This window comes from Ambystoma mexicanum, chromosome 1p (assembly GCF_040938575.1).
Source record: "Ambystoma mexicanum isolate Mex_15411 chromosome 1p, UKY_AmexF1_1, whole genome shotgun sequence".
In the NCBI taxonomy this organism is placed as follows: domain Eukaryota; kingdom Metazoa; phylum Chordata; class Amphibia; order Caudata; family Ambystomatidae; genus Ambystoma; species Ambystoma mexicanum.
Window position 1 is genome coordinate 281166521 of NC_090921.1, and position 20427 is coordinate 281186947.

At 49.8% G+C, this 20427-nt stretch overlaps 1 protein-coding gene across 2 annotated transcripts in view; it reads right to left on the reverse strand.

Moving 5' to 3' along the window:
• APC2 (APC regulator of WNT signaling pathway 2) overlaps positions 1-14187 on the reverse strand; it is a 423162-nt gene extending 408975 nt beyond the window's left edge. For both annotated transcript variants that reach the window (XM_069646741.1, XM_069646740.1), the window contains exon 1: positions 13947-14187. The gene's annotated coding sequence lies outside the window, so the exon portion shown is untranslated. The remainder of the gene's footprint in view (positions 1-13946) is intronic.
• Between the last annotated feature and the right edge of the window lie 6240 nt (positions 14188-20427).

The following is a 20427-nucleotide window of genomic DNA, read 5'->3' on the forward strand; positions in this document are numbered from 1 at the left end:
AACACAGTTACCATACCCATCTCCCAATAGCAACCCTGTCACATACCAGCCCAAGAACAGCACTACTATTGGGCAACCTCCCCATAAAAGCCCTTTCATACAACACACCACTAGAACAGACCTTTTGTGCACCGCCCTTATCAGCGCTCCGGGTCCCAAAACACATTCTCGCCGTAAACGCAGAACTGTGTGCATGGAGAACTTTCCTCTCCTATGCCCTTGCCAGTGATTTAAGAGGGCCGGGGTCTGCCGGGGCTGGGCCCCGGCAGTCTCCCAACAGTGGGGTTTAGCCAGGGCCCTTGCATGCATTATCACGTTGCGGCTGCAGTCGCGACGAGATTTGCGCCCGCCATTAGGTCAGTCATGCTGACAGCCAGCCACAACAGCGCGTTAGCTGGCTGGCACTTCTGTCAGTCACTGTAACTTCCTCTGGTGACCTCTTGTGTGAGGTGTCACCAAAGGAAGTTATTGTGCCCTTTTTCCCCCCCAGGTCGCGGAGGTGTCTTTAACATTCGGCGAACCTGGGGACTCCTCGACATATTTCGGGGTTTATAAAAGATGGCTTGAAAAGTGCACAATTCAAGCCATCTTTTATAAAGCTTTGCTGACGGACAAAGACGCCTCAGGTTTTGTCTGTCTGGAAAGCTTTATAAAAGATGGATTGAATTGTGCACTTTTCAAGCAATCTTTTATAGACATAGAAATGTTTAACAAAGATGGCTTGGAAAGTACACAAACCAGAGTAAGGCAAGCAAACAAATATATAAATGTAAGCATTTATATATTTAAGTGCGTACCTTACTATGGTTTGTGTAGTATGCAAGTCATCTTTTATAAACATTGAAATATATTACATATTTCTATGTTTATAAAAGATGGCTTGCATACTACACAAACCATACTAAGGTACGCATACAAATAAACAAAACGTTTACGTACCTTACTATGGTTTGTGTACGTTTTTAAGGCCACGCCCATTGCACAAGCCACTCCCGTAAATGAGCCCCCCACCTTCGATTTCTTACCCCACTTAAAGCCCTGGACCCTGCTCGTACTCTTCCAACCTCTAGTCCTCTTTTCACTTCCTACGCACCCTCGGCCCCTCCCCTACGAACTCTCGTCCTCTTTCTATTAGATGTTTATACTCTGCCCATATACCGCTCGAATCTTCAAACTCATCTGCTGTCCTTACATTCGAAATGTCTCTTTTTTCACTACAGTGTTTATTTATACATAATGTGCCCGTTTCCATTAAGATATAGCGCTTGGGCAAAAGCGCTTTATAAATCAATACAAACATACCTGGAACAGCGTCACCCTACAAATAACCCTGATCAAGGTTATGATATGATATGGCATTTATAACGCGCCCATAAAAAAGTGTTTCATGGCGCGACTGCAAGGTTCCATCGCATATTAGCCCTATAACAACCGCATAAATCGTACAACCACCCCATCATAAGACACACAATCAACAGTCCCAGCATGCACCAGTTAAGGTGGCAGCATTGAAACACAGCAAGGACGGCTCTGTATTTCATCATTGTGAGGTTGATATTTGATCGTGTTCTAGGGTTCTTATTTTGCTTTGTTTTTGTTTTTTCATTTTATTTCTTTCCTTTACCTTCTGTCGCCTTACTCCCTGTATTCAGTTCCCCTCTGTTACTTCTTAAAGATTTATTTAGGAAATTATGGGTGAATAAGTATCATTCTGAGGTGGGCGCAAAGGGATACCGGGCACCGGTAATGACACCGGTGCCGGTAATCCCTTTGCGCCCTATTCCGAGATCCCTTAGCAGGTCCCTCCCTTAAGGCCTGGTTTTACCAGGCGTTATGGATGGAACGCGTTAAGGGATACCGGGGTCAATAGTGGTACCGCAATTTGCCGTACCGTTATTGACGCCTTCCCATTGAGCCCTATGGAGGCGCAAATGGGAATGGGGAATGGCTTTTACAATGGGGACTTACCGGCCCCGCCAAGGTTGGACTGGACCGGTAAGTCCCCATTGAATGAGGGCGGACACAGTCCCGTTATTGGTGCTAGTCATGGCGCTAATAGCGCCATGATTAGCACCAACCTCGTAATGAGGCCCATTGTATTATGTTCTATTGCTTCTGTAAAGTTCTAAATGTATAAATAAAGTTTTGGGAAAAAAAGGAGCACCGTCAAGCTCGGTACTAGTAACCCCAATTGTTTCAGTGCCAGGAGGGTTATTCAGTTTGTGGTGTGCCCTGGATGAATATTATTATTGGCACGCTATATAATAGTTCCGTCATTCTGCAGGCCTTATAACACACTCACCTTTCTACAACCTTACAAGCGGAATACCAACCCTAGAAACGCCCATTATTCAATGCCTACCCTAATCAAACAACAGCCTCACCATAAACGTCCCAATAAGAGTCCTCACCATAAGCGACACCCCAATAACCTAACACCATCCACCACTCTTATGACAGCCCCATCAACAATACCCCAACGACAGCCAATTCACGGTGCACCCTTGTACCTTCCGCGCGTCATTCAAAATGCCTATAACAATTACACAGCCAGCCATTAACAACCACTTCATACAAGCCCCAATATACAAAACCCAAATAACAGTCCAATTATACATCGCCTCCTTATATCGGCCCAGTCATGCAACCACCCCGAAACAGCCCCATCAGAAAAGCCAATACCCAACACCACTTCCACAGCCTCATAATTCAACACCCCTGTGAGGGCAACGTTGTACAACATCCACAGCAGTGCCGCCTGGTGGCACTTCCGCATATCACCCTTATAAAAAAAAATAACCACATAACAGCCCCATGTGTTGGAAGCTCCGTACATCACCCCATAACACAACCAGTGGTCGAAGTGGGCGGGAGCCATGCTCCTCTACTTTTTTAATTTAAGTTGAAGTCTAAACTTGCACTGCAGTGCAGTGAACGCTCCCTTAAGCTCCGTATATTACCGCCACGGTACAACACCCATATAACAGCCTCATCTGATGGCTGCTCCGTATATCCCCGCCACGGTACAACACCCATATAACAGCCCCATCTGATGGCTGCTCCGTATATCACCACCACGGTACAACACCCATATAACAGCCCCATCTGATGGCTGCTCCGTATATCACCACCACGGTACAACACCCATATAACAGCCCCATCTGATGGCTGCTCCGTATATCCCAGCCACGGTACAACACCCATATAACAGCCCCATCTGATGGCTGCTCCGTATATCCCCGCCACGGTACAACACCCATATAACAGCCCCATCTGATGGCACCTTTGCATATCACCTCATAATACAACACTGATATAACAGCCCCATCTGATGGCTGCTCCGTATATCCCCGCCACGGTACAACACCCATATAACAGCCCCATCTGATGGCTGCTCCGTATATCACCACCACGGTACAACACCCAGAACACCCATATAACAGCCTCATCTGATGGCTGCTCCGTATATCCCCGCCACGGTACAACACCCATAACATCCATATAACAGCCTCATCTGATGGCTGCTCCGTATATCCCCGCCACGGTACAACACCCATAACATCCATATAACAGCCTCATCTGATGGCTGCTCCGTATATCCCCGCCACGGTACAACACCCATAACACCCATATAACAGCCTCATCTGATGGCTGCTCCGTATATCCCCGCCACGGTACAACACCCATATAACAGCCCCATCTGATGGCACCTTTGCATATCACCTCATAATACAACACTGATATAACAGCCCCATCTGATGGCTGCTCCGCATTTCACCCCCACAGTACACCACCCATTTAACTGCCCCATCTCATGGATCACCGTGAATTAATCGAATCCCAAATGTCTGAAGGAGAAAAAAGCTAAAGTTATTTTACCGAAAATAACTTTGGGAACCGGCGCTGCAGGCTCCACTTTTCTTCTTTGTAACTTTATTTCAACGGCAGCAGGGGACACCCCTGCAACCTCTGCTGACATTTCAGTGAACAAGAGTGTGGGAGACATCCCTGCAGCTCCCGCTGCCCAGGTTCACAGTAATGCCACCGAAATGTTCGGCAGCACGTAATCGGTCAAGTCTCCCATTCGTTTTTTTCTCGTTTTTTTTGTACGGATTCCCATCTGATGGCAGCCCATATATCACCACCACAATACAACACCCATATAACAGCTCCATCTGATGCCACGCTCGCATATCACCCATAACACAACACCCATATAACAGCTCAATCTCTGGCAGCACCGTCCATCACCCCCATAAATAACCACCCACATGACAGCGCCATCTGATGGCTGCTGTGTATATCACCTGCATAAAACAACACCCACATATCAGCCTCATCCATGGCACTTCCGCATACACCCCCATAAAACAACAACCGCCTGACAGTCCCATCTGATGGCAGTTCTGTATATCAACCCCATAAAACAACACCCATATAACAGCCCCACCTGATGGCACTTCTGCATACACCCCCATAAATAACCACCCACATGACAATCTGATGGCAGCTCTGTATATCACCCCACATAACAGCCCCACCTGATGGCACCTTTCACTGCCATAACACAACACCCATTTAACAGCTCAATCTCTGGCAGCTCCGTCCATCGCCCCCATAATACAACACCCACATATCAGCCTCATCCGTGGCACTTCCGCATACACCCCCATAAAACAACAACCACCTGACAGTCCCATCTGATGGCAGTTCTGCATATCAACCCCATAATACAACACCCATATAACAGCCCCATCTGATGCCACCCATACTGCACTGGTGATAACAGCACATGCTACAGCACCCCTAAAAACGCCCTATTATTCTGTGGCCGTTGGGATCAGCCCATTATACAACTCCCCTTTTAACACCTGAATCACGAAACACCCCTAAAAATCATAAAAACCAAAACAGCCCCATCGCACAGCACTCTCTTATAGCAGCCTCGCCGCGCAGAAACACCCTCATAACAGCACTATCATTAACCAATTCCCCTATAATATAGTTCAGTCCTACACAGCACACCCCCATAACAAGATCATCACACAACACCCCTGTAACAACTTAGTCCTAGCGCAACCCTCTAAAGGACCGATCATCAACAGCTCACGAGAGAACACCCCCATAACAGCATCACAGTAGAACATTCCCATAAAGGGCACCTTGCACAACCGCCCTATAAGAACCTCCCACCAGGCCATGCCCCACTGCAGGCTCGTCATATACCCACACCGCAGCCGCCCCTCGCATCATTCGGCAAATGGCCGCGGCTGGGGCAGACATGGACTCCGTGTGGCCCGCCTTTCTTACTTTGCCCAGTCGCGGATAACGCCAGCCCCCCAGAAAAACTCGCGTTCTGCTAGAACATGACCACCGTAGTATGAAAGCAAACCCCTCCCCAGCCCACCCCCTTCTGATAGATTCTCTAGAACACTTCTGATCCCAGGTCACCACGACGTGCCCATAGAAAGTTGCCTTGGCGCCTGCCACTACATGCCCTGCTTAGCATGCAACTCAAGTAGGCAGTGCACAGAGGACGTTCACAGACGGGCCGGACGGCAATGCCAGGATGGCACCCCTCCATGCTCAGCAGGGCCCCTGTGGCATCCCGTGCTCCTCCGTGAACCCGCACTTACCCAGGACGGCCCTGGTGCCATCCGACAGTCCCCACACCACCCCCATGCTCAGCAATGCAACTGTGGCACCCTGCACTCCACACACCTCCTCCATGCTCAGCAGGACAACAGTGGCACCCTGCACTCCATCCACCTCCTCCATGCTCAGCAATGCAAATGTGGCACCCTGCACTCCACACACCTCCTCCATGCTCAGCAGGACAACTGTGGCACCCTGCACTCCATCCACCACCCCCATGCTCAGCAATGCAACTGTGGCACCCTGCACTCCACACACCTCCTCCATGCTCATCAATGCAACTGTGGCACCCTGCACTCCATCCACCTCCTCCATGCTCAGCAATGCAACTGTGGCACCCTGCACTCCACACACCTCCTCCATGCTCAGCAATGCAACTGTGACACCCTGCACTCCACACACCTCCTCCATGCTCAGCAATGCAACTCAGCAATGCAACTGTGGCATCCTGCACTCCACACACCTCCTCCATGCTCAGCAATGCAACTGTGGCATCCTGCACTCCATACACCTCCTCCATGCTCAGCAATGCAACTGTGGCACCCTGCACTCCATCCACCTCCTCCATGCTCAGCAATGCAACTGTGGCACCCTGCACTCCATACACCTCCTCCATGCTCAGCAATGCAACTGTGGCACCCTGCACTCCATACACCTCCTCCATGCTCAGCAGGACAACTGTGGCACCCTGCACTCCATCCACCTCCTCCATGCTCAGCAATGCAACTGTGGCACCCTGCACTCCATACACCTCCTCCATGCTCAGCAGGAGAACTGTGGCACCCTGCACTCCATCCACCTCCTCCATGCTCAGCAATGCAACTGTGGCACCCTGCACTCCATCCACCTCCTCCATGCTCAGCAATGCAACTGTGGCACCCTGCACTCCACACACCTCCTCCATGCTCAGCATGACAACTGTGACACCCTGCAGTCCACACACCTCCTCCATGCTCAGCAGGACAACTGTGGCACCCTGCACTCCATCCACCACCCCCATGCTCAGCAATGCAACTGTGGCACCCTGCACTCCACACACCTCCTCCATGCTCAGCAGGACAACTGTGGCACCCTGCACTCCACCCACCTCCTCCATGCTCAGCAAAGCAACTGTGGCACCCTGCACTCCACACACCTCCTTCATGCTCAGCAGGACAACTGTGGCACCCTGCACTCCATCCACCTCCTCCATGCTCAGCAATGCAACTGTGGCACCCTGCACTCCACACACCTCCTCCATGCTCAGCAGGACAACTGTGGCACCCTGCACTCCATCCACCTCCTCCATGCTCAGCAATGCAACTGTGGCACCCTGCACTCCATACACCTCCTCCATGCTCAGCAGGACAACTGTGGCACCCTGCACTCCACACACCTCCTCCATGCTCAGCAGGACAACTGTGGCACCCTGCACTCCATCCACCACCCCCATGCTCAGCAATGCAACTGTGGCACCCTGCACTCCACACACCTCCTCCATGCTCAGCAGGACAACTGTGGCACCCTGCACTCCACACACCTCCTCCATGCTCAGCAGGACAACTGTGGCACCCTGCACTCCATCCACCTCCTCCATGCTGAGCAATGCAACTGTGGCACCCTGCACTCCATACACCTCCTCCATGCTCAGCAGGACAACTGTGGCACCCTGCACTCCATCCACCACCCCCATGCTCAGCAATGCAACTGTGGCACCCTGCACTCCACACACCTCCTCCATGCTCAGCAATGCAACTGTGGCACCCTGCACTCCACACACCTCCTCCATGCTCAGCAGGACAACTGTGGCACCCTGCACTCCATCCACCACCCCCATGCTCAGCAATGCAACTGTGGCACCCTGCACTCCACACACCTCCTCCATGCTCAGCAGGACAACTGTGGCACACTGCACTCCATCCACCCCCTCCATGCTCAGCAGGACAACTGTGGCACCCTGCACTCCACACACCTCCTCCATGCTCAGCAGGACAACTGTGGCACCCTGAACTCCACACACCTCCTCCATGCTCAGCAGGACAACTGTGGCACCCTGCACTCCATCCACCTCCTCCATGCTCAGCAGGACAACTGTGGCACCCTGCACTCCAAACACCTCCTCCATGCTCAGCAGGACAACTGTGGCACCCTGCACTCCATCCACCTCCTCCATGCTCAGCAATGCAACTGTGGCACCCTGCACTCCATCCACCTCCTCCATGCTCAGCAATGCAACTGTGGCACCCTGCACTCCATCCACCTCCTCCATGCTCAGCAATGCAACTGTGGCACCCTGCACTCCACACACCTCCTCCATGCTCAGCAGGACAACTGTGGCACCCTGCACTCCATCCACCTCCTCCATGCTCAGCAATGCAACTGTGGCACCCTGCACTCCATCCACCTCCTCCATGCTCAGCAATGCAACTTCGGCACCCTGCACTCCACACACCTCCTCCATGCTCAGCAGGACAACTGTGGCACCCTGCACTCCATCCACCTCCTCCATGCTCAGCAATGCAACTGTGGCACCCTGCACTCCATACACCTCTTCCATGCTCAGCAGGGTAACTGTGCCATCCTGCACTACATAGAACCTCCTCCATGCTCAGCAGGGCAACAGTGGCATCCTGGGCGTCTTCCTGCACCCCGCCGTGCTCTGCAGGGTAGCTGTGGCATCCGGAGGTCTTCCGTTAACCCTCCTATACCCAGGACAGTGTCGGGGCCATCCTGCACTCCATACACCTCCTCCACGCTCAGCAGGGCAACTGTGGCATCCTGCACTCCATACACCTCTTCCATGCTCAGCAATGCAACTGTGCCATCCTGCACTCCATTCACCTCATCCATGCTCAGCAGGGCCCCTATGGCATCCTGCACTCCATACACCGCCTCCTTCCTCAGCAGAATAACAGTGGTACTCTATAGCTCCCTGTGCACCCAGCAGAGCACCTATACTCTATAGCATTCTGTGCACTCGGCAGGACCGCCATAGCATTCCGTAACCCTGCAGATTATGTATAATCTATAGCACTCTGTGAGACAGCAGGGCGAATCTACACTTTAGAATTCTGTGCACCCAGCAGGGCCGCTATAGCATTCTGTAAATCCTGCAGAGCATTTATATTCTATGGCACGCTGTGCACTCATCAGAGCATCTACAGTGTGCTATACACCCGGAAGGGCCGCTGTAGCACACTGTGCACCCAATAGGGTTTATGCGGTTTTCTGTGCAGCCAGCAGGGCCTCCATGGCATAGTGTGCACCAATTGGGGCGTCTACAGCATTCTGTGCACCCAGCAGAGCATATATACTCTATAGCATTCTGTGCACTCGGTAGGGCTGATGAGGCATTATGTAAATCCTGCAGAGCATGCATACTCTATAGCACCATGTGCACCCAGCAGAGCACATATACTCTTTAGAATTATGTGCACCCACCAGGGCCACTATAGCATCCTGTAAACCCTGCAGAGAATGTATACTCTATAGCACGCTGTGAGCCAGCAGGGCCTCCATAGCATTCTGTGCACCCAGCAGAGCGTCTTTACTCTATAGCATTCTGTGCACCCAGCAGGGCCTCCATAGCATTCTGTGCACCCAGCAGAGCGTCTTTACTCTATAGCATTCTGTGCACCCAGCAGGGCCTCCATAGCATTCTGTGCACCCAGCAGAGCGTCTGTACTCTATAGCATTCTGTGCACCAAGCAGGGCCTCCACAGCATTCTGTGCACCCAGCAGAGCGTCTGTACTCTATAGCATTCTGTGCACCAAGCAGGGCCTCCACAGCATTCTGTGCACCCAGCAGAGCGTCTGTACTCTATAGCATTCTGTGCACCAAGCAGGGCCTCCACAGCATTCTGTGCACCCAGCAGAGCGTCTGTACTCTATAGCATTCTGTGCACCCAGCAGGGCCTCCACAGCATTCTGTGCACCCAGCAGAGCGTCTATACTCTATAGCATTCTGTGCAGCTAACAGGGCCGCCATGGCATTCTGTGCCCCCAGCAGAGCGTCTATACTCTATAGCATTCTGTGCACCCAGCAGGGCCTCCATGGCATTCTGTGCACCCAGCAGAGCGTCTATACTCTATAGCATTCTGTGCACCCAGCAGGGCCTCCATGGCATTCTGTGCACCCAGCAGAGCGTCTATACTCTATAGCATTCGGTGCACCCAGCAGGGCCTCCATGGCATTCTGTGCACCCAGCAGAACGTCTATACTCTATAGCATTCTGTGCACCCAGCAGGGCCTCCATAGCATTCTGTGCACCCAGCAGAGCATCTATACTCTATAGCATTCTGTGCACCCAGCAGAGCGTCTATACTCTATAGCATTCTGTGCAGTCAGCAGGGCCTCCATAGAATTCTGTGCACCCAGCAGGGCCGCTATAGCATTCTGTAAATCCTGCAGAGCATGTATACTCCATAGCACCCTGTGAGCCAGCAGGGCAAATATACTCTTTAGAATTCTGTGCCCCCTACAGGGCCTCTAAAGCATTCCATACACCCTGCAGAGCATTTATATTCTATGGCACGCTGTGCACTCATCAGAGCATCTACAGTGTGCTATACACCCGGAAGGGCCGCTGTAGCACACTGTGCACCCAATAGGGTTTATGCGGTTTTCTGTGCAGCCAGCAGGGCCTCCATGGCATAGTGTGCACCAATTGGGGCGTCTACAGCATTCTGTGCACCCAGCAGAGCATATATACACTATAGCATTCTGTGCACTCGGTAGGGCTGATGAGGCATTCTGTAAATCCTGCAGAGCATGCATACTCTATAGCACCATGTGCACCCAGCAGAGCACATATACTCTTTAGAATTATGTGCACCCACCAGGGCCACTATAGCATCCTGTAAACCCTGCAGAGAATGTATACTCTATAGCACGCTGTGAGCCAGCAGGGCCTCCATAGCATTCTGTGCACCCAGCAGAGCGTCTGTACTCTATAGCATTCTGTGCACCAAGCAGGGCCTCCATAGAATTCTGTGCCCACAGCAGAGCGTCTATACGCTATAGCATTCTGTGCACCAAGCAGGGCCTCCACAGCATTCTGTGCACCCAGCAGAGCGTCTGTACTCTATAGCATTCTGTGCACCCAGCAGGGCCTCCACAGCATTCTGTGCACCCAGCAGAGCGTCTGTACTCTATAGCATTCTGTGCACCCAGCAGGGCCTCCACAGCATTCTGTGCACCCAGCAGAGCGTCTGTACTCTATAGCATTCTGTGCACCAAGCAGGGCCTCCACAGCATTCTGTGCACCCAGCAGAGCGTCTGTACTCTATAGCATTCTGTGCACCAAGCAGGGCCTCCACAGCATTCTGTGCACCCAGCAGAGCGTCTGTACTCTATAGCATTCTGTGCACCAAGCAGGGCCTCCACAGCATTCTGTGCACCCAGCAGAGCGTCTGTACTCTATAGCATTCTATGCAGCTAGCAGGGCCGCCATAGCATTCTGTGCCCCCAGCAGAGCGTCTATACTCTATAGCATTCTGTGCACCCAGCAGGGCCTCCATAGCATTCTGTGCACCCAGCAGAGCGTCTATACTCTATAGCATTCTGTGCACTCAGCAGGGCCTCCATGGCATTCTGTGCACCCAGCAGAGCGTCTATACTCTATAGCATTCTGTGCACCCAGCAGGGCCTCCATAGCATTCTGTGCACTCAGCAGGGCCTCCATGGCATTCTGTGCACCCAGCAGAGCGTCTATACTCTATAGCATTCTGTGCACCCAGCAGGGCCTCCATAGCATTCTGTGCACCCAGCAGAGCATCTATACTCTATAGCATTCTGTGCACCCAGCAGGGCCTCCATAGCATTCTGTGCACCCAGCAGAGCGTCTATACTCTATAGCATTCTGTGCACCTAGCAGGGCCTCCATAGTATTCTGTGCACCCAGCAGAGCATCTATACTCTATAGCATTCTGTGCACCAAGCAGGGCCTCCATAGCATTCTGTGCACCCAGCAGAGCGGCTATACTCTATAGCATTCTGTGCACCCAGCAGAGCGTCTATACTCTTTAGCATTCTGTGCACCCAGCAGGGCCTCCATAGCATTCTGTGCACCCAGCAGAGCGTCTATACTCTATAGCATTCTGTGTACCCAGAAGGGCCTCCATAGAATGCTGTGCCCCCAGCAGAGCACCTATACTCTATAGCATTCTGTGCACCCAGCAGAGCGTCTATACTCTATAGCATTCTGTGCACCCAGCAGGGCCTCCATAGCATTCTGTGCACCCAGCAGAGCGTCTATACTCTATAGCATTCTGTGCACCCTGCAGGGCCTCCATAGCATTCTGTGCACCCAGCAGAGCGTCTATACTCTATAGCATTCTGTGCAGTCAGCAGGGCCTCCATAGCATTCTGTGTCCCCAGCAGAGCGTCTATACTCTATAGCATTCTGTGCAGTCAGCAGGGCCTCCATAGCATTCTGTGTCCCCAGCAGAGCGTCTATACTCTATAGCATTCTGTGCAGTCAGCAGGGCCTCCATAGCATTCTGTGCACCCAGCAGAGCGTCTATACTCTATAGCATTCTGTGCAGTCAGCAGGGCCTCCATAGCATTCTGTGCACCCAGCAGAGCGTCTATACTCTATAGCATTCTGTGCACCCAGCAGGGCCTCCATAGCATTCTGTGCACCCAGCAGAGCGTCTATACTCTATAGTATTATGTGCAGTCAGCAGGGCCTCCATAGCATTCTGTGCACCCAGCAGAGCGTCTATACTCTATAGCATTCTGTGCACCCAGCAGGGCCTCCATAGCATTCTGTGCACCCAGCAGAGCGTCTATACTCTATAGCATTCTGTGCACCCAGCAGGGCCTTCATAGCATTCTGTGCACCCAGCAGAGCGTCTATACTCTATGGCATTCTGTGCAGTCAGCAGGGCCTCCATAGCATTCTGTGTCCCCAGCAGAGCGTCTATACTCTATGGCATTCTGTGCACCCAGCAGGGCCTCCATAGCATTCTGTGCACCCAGCAGAGTGTCTATACTCTATAGCATTCTGTGCACCCAGAAGGGCCTCCATAGAATGCTGTGCCCCCAGCAGAGCACCTATACTCTATAGCATTCTGTGCACCCAGCAGGGCCTCCATAGCATTCTGTGCCCCCAGCAGAGCATCTATACTACAACATGCTGTGCACCCAGCAGGGCCTCCATAGCATTCTGTGCCCCCAGCAGAGCATCTATACTCTATAGCATTCTGTGCACCCAGCAGGGCCTCCATAGTATTCTGTGCACCCAGCAGGGCCTCCATAGCATTCTGTGCCCCCAGCGGGGCCTCCATAGCATTCTGTGCCCCCAGCGGGGCCTCCATAGCATTCTGTGCCCCCAGCAGAGCATCGATACTCTATAGCATTCTGTGCACCCAGCAGAGCATCTATACTCTATAGCATTCTGTGCACCCAGCAGGGCCTCCATAGCATTCCGTGCCCCCAGCAGAGCAGCTATACTCTATAGCATTCTGTGCACCCAGCAGGGCCTCCATAGCATTCCGTGCCCCCAGCAGAGCACCTATACTCTATAGCATTCTGTGCACCAAGCAGGGCCTCCATAGCATTCCGTGCCCCCAGCAGAGCATCTATACTCTATAGCATTCTGTGCACCCAGCAGGGCCTCCATAGCCTTCTGTGCCCCCAGCAGAGCTTCTATACTCTATAGCATTCTGTGCACCCAGCAGAGCCTCCATAGCCTTCTGTGCCCCCAGCAGAGCATCTATACTCCCAGCAGGGCCGATATGGATTGTGTGCACTCAGCAGAGTGTATATGGCTTTCCGGGCACCCTGCAGGCTGGGCATTTGCCCTACACCCTCCACGACCGGCAAGGGCCGTTGAGCACCCTTACCACGGCCCTTATGCTCGGTGTGGCTAATAGCTTCCTACTGCCCATCACGCACTAAGCCTCTCCCTTCTACCAACAGCAATCCACGGCAGAGAGTATCCGCGCTTTTGCCCATGGCGGTCATGGCAGTACAGCAACACTGATAACATATCTTGAGTCTCCTTACCACACCGTTGCCATTGCTCACATGCCTGAGGTGAAAGCCAACACACATACTGTTAATGACACTGCAGACTATTTACATATAACGCGCTACAAACGGAATGGCCTCTTTGTGCTTTAATGGCAGGTGTGGTTGCATTCACACAAACACGCGCACGCGCGCACAGTGCTCGGATGCACTGTAATGCGCCTTGTCAGACAACACATATAGGGGTATGGGTCCAATACCAGGGAATGCTGCCCCCCTGAGCGTCGTGGCCCGCCCTCCTCTTCGCCACTGAGCCCAGCGGGGTCCCTTCCCTTACCTCCTCTGCCGGGAAGGCGGGGTGACCGCCCTGCATGTGATGGAGAAGAGATGGTACTCGCAGTCCCCCATCCACACGGTGCCCGCTGCCTGTGCTCTCCTCCCTGGCGTAGCTCTGCTCCTTCAGCCCACTCGCCCTCCTTTCCTGGCAGACAGAGCCGGCACCCCTCCCTCCCTACTGTTTGATGGAGCCGGGTCCTCCCTCCTGTCGCCGCCTCCTCTCCAATGTGATGGAGACTGGTCCTCAGGAGTCCCGGCTATCGCCACCAGGCGGCAGTGCGCTCACTATCATCCTGGAGGATGGAGACGGCAACTCCTCTTATGTGCTTGCTCCTCCTCTCCACCCCCTCTCTTTCTTCTGTCTGGCAAAGTGTATGTCTGGTAACCCGTTTCTCCTCGCCCCTTCCTCCTATTTCCTTCCCTTCCCTCTCTTATCCAGTGGCGCTATGCCATCCGCGCTCATACCTTTTCACGCGCCTCCTGCCCACCCCCCCTCCCCCCTCCCCCTTTTGTAGATTTGGCCTTTTCTCACCACTCTCCTCTCACCTGTCTGATGGACACCGACTCTCTCAGCAAGTCTGTATCGTATCCTCCCACCACCAGGCGGCAGTGTTGTCCTTTTATCAAGACTGAAGCCAAACAATGCTCACCTCTGCACCTGAGGGGGAGGTGTATTGAGAGAGCTGGGAACCATAGCCCTCCCCCAACGCCATCAGGGCACACGGCGACACCAACCCAGGATTTAAGAGCACTGAAATGTGACCGAACAAAACCCTACACACAATTTCCATTTCAAAACACCTACCACTGCATAGAATAAAGAACACGACATGCATTTCTCTTCTTCCAGTTCATCTCTCCGATTTCTATCATTCCATCGCACTGCTTGGAATGAAACACATGCCAGACATTCATGTCATTCTATCTCACTGTACAACTGCATGGAATACAGAACACTGCAGTCATTTCCATCCTCCATCTCACTGTATCACGGCAAGGGATAGAACGTATTGCCAGTCGTTTTCCAATCTTCCATCTCTCTGGATCACGGCAGGGGATCAAATCACTGGCAATAGATGGTGGTGTGAGGTTTGAAATGGTAGTTGGTGAGCTGTGCTGACATACGGGGTAAAGATAGTAGGAGGGGATGGGATTATGGAAAAGTTGCCAGTCTTTTGATCCTTCTTGTCACTGATCCTGGCATGGGATAGATTGCACTGCCACTATCTTACACCCTTCTATCTCCTTGCATCAGCGGTTGTAGAGCCATCAGGGTGCTACGTGCCTATGTCAGCACTATACCAAGTCTTTTCTATTCCTCCATCTCACTGTATAGCAGCATGGGATGGACAGCATTGCCAATGTTTTCTATCCTTCCATCTCAACGTATCACAGAAGGGCATACAAAGCACTGCCAGTCTTTTCTATCTTTCTATCTCACTGAATCAACACAGAGGACAGAAAGCATTGGCAGACTTTTCTATCCTTACATCTCTCTGTATCACGGCAAGGAATAGACAGCATTGCCAGTCTTTCCTATCTCTACATCTCACTCGGTATCCCTACTGGTAATAGAAAGCATTGTCAGTCTTTACTATCCTTCTATCTCGCTCTGTCACCACAGAGGATGGAAAGCATTGGCAGACGTTTCTATCCTTACATCTCTCGATATCACGGATATAAATTATTGGCAGTATTTTCTGTCCTCTCATATCACTGTATCATGGCAGGGAATAGAAAGCATTGCCAGTCATGTCTATCCTTCCATCTCACTGTATACCAGTAGGGGATAGATAGCATTGGCAGTCTTTTGTATCCTTCCATCTCTCTGTATCACAGCAGGCATTAGAAGTCATTAGCAGTCTTTTCTATTCTACCATCTCACTTTTTCACAGCTGGAAAAAAAAAAGCAATGCCAGTCTTTCTATACTTCCATCTCACTGTATCATGGCAGGGACCAGAAATCAATGCCATTCTTTTCTACCCTTCCATCTCCCTATATCACGGCAGGGGATAGAACTCACTGGCACTGTTTTCTATCCTCCACTATATCACGGCAGGGGATAGAACTCATTGGCACTGTTTTCTATCCTCCCACCTCACTGTATCACTGCAGTGGATAGAATGCATTACCCGTCTTTCCAAGCCATCCATTTCACTGTATCATGGCCGGGAATATAAAAGCATTGCCAGTCTTTTCTATCCTCCCATCTCACTGTATCATGGCAGGGACCAGAAATCAATGCCATTCTTTTCTACCCTTCCATCTCCCTATATCACGGCAGGGGATAGAACTCACTGGCACTGTTTTCTATCCTCCACTATATCACGGCAGGGGATAGAACTCATTGGCACTGTTTTCTATCCTCCCACCTCACTGTATCACTGCAGTGGATAGAATGCATTACCCGTCTTTCCAAGCCATCCATTTCACTGTATCATGGCCGGGAATATAAAAGCATTGCCAGTCTTTTCTATCCTCCCATCTCACTGTATCACGGCATGACATAGAATGCATTGACATTCATTGTACTATGGCAGGGAATAGAACGAATTGCCAGTTTTCTATTCTTCCATCTCATTGTATAATGTCATGGGATAGACAGTATTGCCATTCTTTTCTATACTTCCATCTCACTGTATTACGGCCTGGGATATAAATCATTGGTGGTCTGTTGTATTCGCCCATCTCACTGTATCATGGCATGGGATTGACAGCTTTGGCAGTCTTTTCCATTCCGCTGTGTCATGGCAGAGCATATAGATCATTGACAGTATTTTGTATCCTTCCATCTCATTGTATCATGGCATGGGATGGCCAGAATTGCCAGTCTTTTCAATATTTATTTATTGATATGTTTATAGCTCAAAGAGCCTTATCATAACATTCTTAAAGATAAAGATAACACATTTCATACATATTAATTCTCAAAAATACTAACATGAAATTAAATAATCAAATACAATTAGTAAGTAGTTGAGATGTGATTCTATTTGCTAACTAAAATACTTGATAAAAGATTATAGTACATTCATTACGTCACAGCAAATAACATATTTTCATAATTCCATTTACATATTGAGGTATGAATTACAAGCCCTACCGCCCATGTAGTCGTGTTTCGGGCAGGAGTAGATGCAATATACCGTTATACAATTATGACATTATTTCCCACTTTACACAGTTTTAGGATGCCCTCCCAGATGTTAAACAAGGCTATGTGCAGAGTTCAGGCAGTACTGCCAGAAGGAGTCGCTCATGATGTTATTATGATCGATCAGGAAAGGGCCCAGCCTCTTTATGTACAGGGATCCATGTTCGCTACATTCAGTCAGAACATGCTGGGTGTTCTCCGATTTTCCCATAACACCAGATGATCGGAAAATTCTCCTCTCTTTAGGAATGCCCCGCTCTGGGCCAATGACCGTTAGTAACGGCAATCTGCCACTGCGTAGCAAAAGTATAAACCTACGCAGCTCCAGAGAGGGGGACAATTTGATGTAACCTTCGGCGGATTTGGGATTATGGACCAGTAAGTTAATAATGGGACGATAACTACTTAGTGTGGCAAGATGGTTATAGTTAGCACACCAGTCCCATTGTGCTAACTTGACATTGGATTTCTTCGTCAGTTCATACAGACTATCCTCCCAACGAGTGCTCCATCCCATATTAGCAAAACATGCCATACTCAGGGACACCATAGAATCAGACGATTTGCTAGGAGTTAGTTGGCGAAATAAGCCAAGAAGCGGCCAGATCGGGAGCTTACGTACTTTTAGGAATAATGCGTTTCTTTTTCTCAAAGTCTTAGAGGACAGGGAAATGAAACCCAGCTCCAAGCGAATAATTTCGACTGCAACTCCAGGGCCGAGTCCAAGCATTTTCCTCCAAAATCTGCCCTCTAAAACATAGAGCCAAGAGAAATTCTTCATGCTAATAGCATCCAGTCCATATAATACTGCTCTGCAAAAACATTGTTTATATAATGTATCACATGATAGCTGAAACCTGATGCCGCTCTCACACACCTGAACATCATCTTCAGCTTGGTTATTGCTTTACTTTTCCTAGCCTTTACCAGTTCTACATAAACTGTCTTAGTAGAGAATTCGATACCCAGGTATTTATAACTGGAGACTTGCTCTATAATATTTCCATCAAAAGCCAGAACGGGAACCTTGGCGCGCTTGTGTGAGAAATACATGACCTTAGTTTTCTCGTAATTCAATATAGGTCATCTGCGTAGGAAAGGCAGTGAACATTACACCCCAGTATCTTCAGCGGACAGTTATGAATGTTCTCAAGTGCGCCCGGAGGTTCGGCCAGATATAAGTTGAATAATAAGGGGACAAGTGAACACCCCTGTTTTACACCTAGGTTGGTACTAATTGGTGCCAGTCTTTTCTATTCTTCCATTTCACTTTATCATGACAAGGGGTATACACCATTGGCAGTCTTTTCTATCCTTCTATCTCACTGTGTCATGGCAGATGATATAAATCATTGGCAGTATTTTGTATCCTTGGTACAAAAAGGGGGTTTGCTCTGACGTCTAGAATTCTGGGGTCTACTCATTAACTTCAGTAGGCCTTAGCTTATTCTATCATGTCGCATGCATACAAAATCGCTTTAGATGTATGAGTACTCCTAGCGTTTGAGGAAGTTCAGACAAAAAATAACCATAGAGGGTGCAGCTTAAATTTTATTTAGCTGTCAGTTATTGCTGCATTTTAAAATCATGCGTTAGCAATCTTTCTTTGAGATTAAGAGTAAGCAGTTCTTAATCTTTCATAAGTCCTTAATGAGACTGAAATAGCAACTGAGTTTAAAAGTATACAGAAATACAACACAATGGTGCTTTTCAACTCATCTGTGCCCACCACCTATAGTGACAAGTGATGGTAAAGGTATACAACACAGAACAACCAAAATGCGAACATTAAATGGTAAAACAATTGGTTGTGGGTAGCCAGGCTGAAGGGTGACCTAACACTTGGTCAATGTCTCGAGCTGAATCATAAGGTTGGAAGGACCAGGTCTAGTGTGGATTGCTGGTTTTTAGACGTTTCGGCAAGATGCCTTCATCTTGGGCCTGGGGTATGTCTCCCTGTTGGGAAGAGATGTTGAAGGTGGCTTAGGATTGCTGTGAATCAAGGTATAATGCTTCTTAGATTCCGCTGCAGGTAGGTTAGGAACTTGTTCAGTGTGCTCAAGAACGAGGGACACTGGAGGTAGAAGCTTGGTGGCAGCTGCTTAAAGATGTGGGAGCCACGGCTTGAGTGGAAGGGCAATTGTTCCCATTGGTTCTCCTTTTATTTGCTAACCTGCGGAATGAAGTGGCACAGAAAAGCACCTTGCCCATTAATCTGGAGGCTGGGGTGGTGCTATAGAAGTGTATCACTGTATCATGGCATGGGATGGACAGCATTGCAGTCTTTTTCTATTCTTCCATCTCACTGTATCACGACATGGGATAGACAGCATTGCCAGTCTGTTCTATTCTTCCATCTCAATGTGTCATGGCAGAGGATATAAATCACTGGCAGTCTTCTCTATTCTTCCATCTCACTGTGTCATCGCATGGGGCATACGTCATGGCCAGTCTTTTTCTATTCTTCCATCTCAATGTGTCATTGCAGGGGGTATACATCATGGCCAGTCTTTTCTATTCTTCCATATCACTGTGTCATGGCAGGGGGTATGTGTCATTGGCAATATTTGCTATCCTATCATCTCACTGTGTCATGGCAGAGGATATAAATCAATGGCAGTATTTTGTATTCTTCCATCTCACTGTATCATGGTAAGGGATAGACAGCATCACCACTCTGTTTTATTCTTCCATCTCACTGTGTCATGGCAGAGGATATAAATCAATGGAAGTCTTTTGTGTTCTTCTATCTCACTGTGTCATGGCAGCGGGTATACGTCATTGACAGTCTTTTCTATTTTTCCATCTCACTGTGTCATGGCAGGGGGTATGAATCCGTGGCAGCCTTTTCTATCCTTTCATCTCACCGTGTCAAGGCAGAGGATATAAATCAATGGCAGTCTTTTGTATTCTGCTATTTCACTGTATCATGGCAGGGGATAGACAGCATTGCTAGTCTGTTCTATTCTTCCATCTCACTGTATCATGGCAGGGGATAGACAGCATTGCCATTCTTCTTCCATCTCACTGTGTTATGGCATTAGAATGGTTACAGAACGATGAAACAGATGGTGATAGATTGGACGCTTTTTATGTGCAGAAACGGTTCCTTCCTCCTTGTAAGTCAACGAGTGAAGAGACACGAATTTGCACAAGGGATGCGCTTAGATGTATTTCAGATGTGTCGATATCTCCTATGGAAGTATATGATACGTATAGTCAGTATACTCCAGAAATGCAGAAGAAAGTGTTACAGGTAATGGTAGAATACCTGCAGGATGAGCGTATAAAGAAAAAGATTGGTTTTCCCACAGAATTGATGATTAT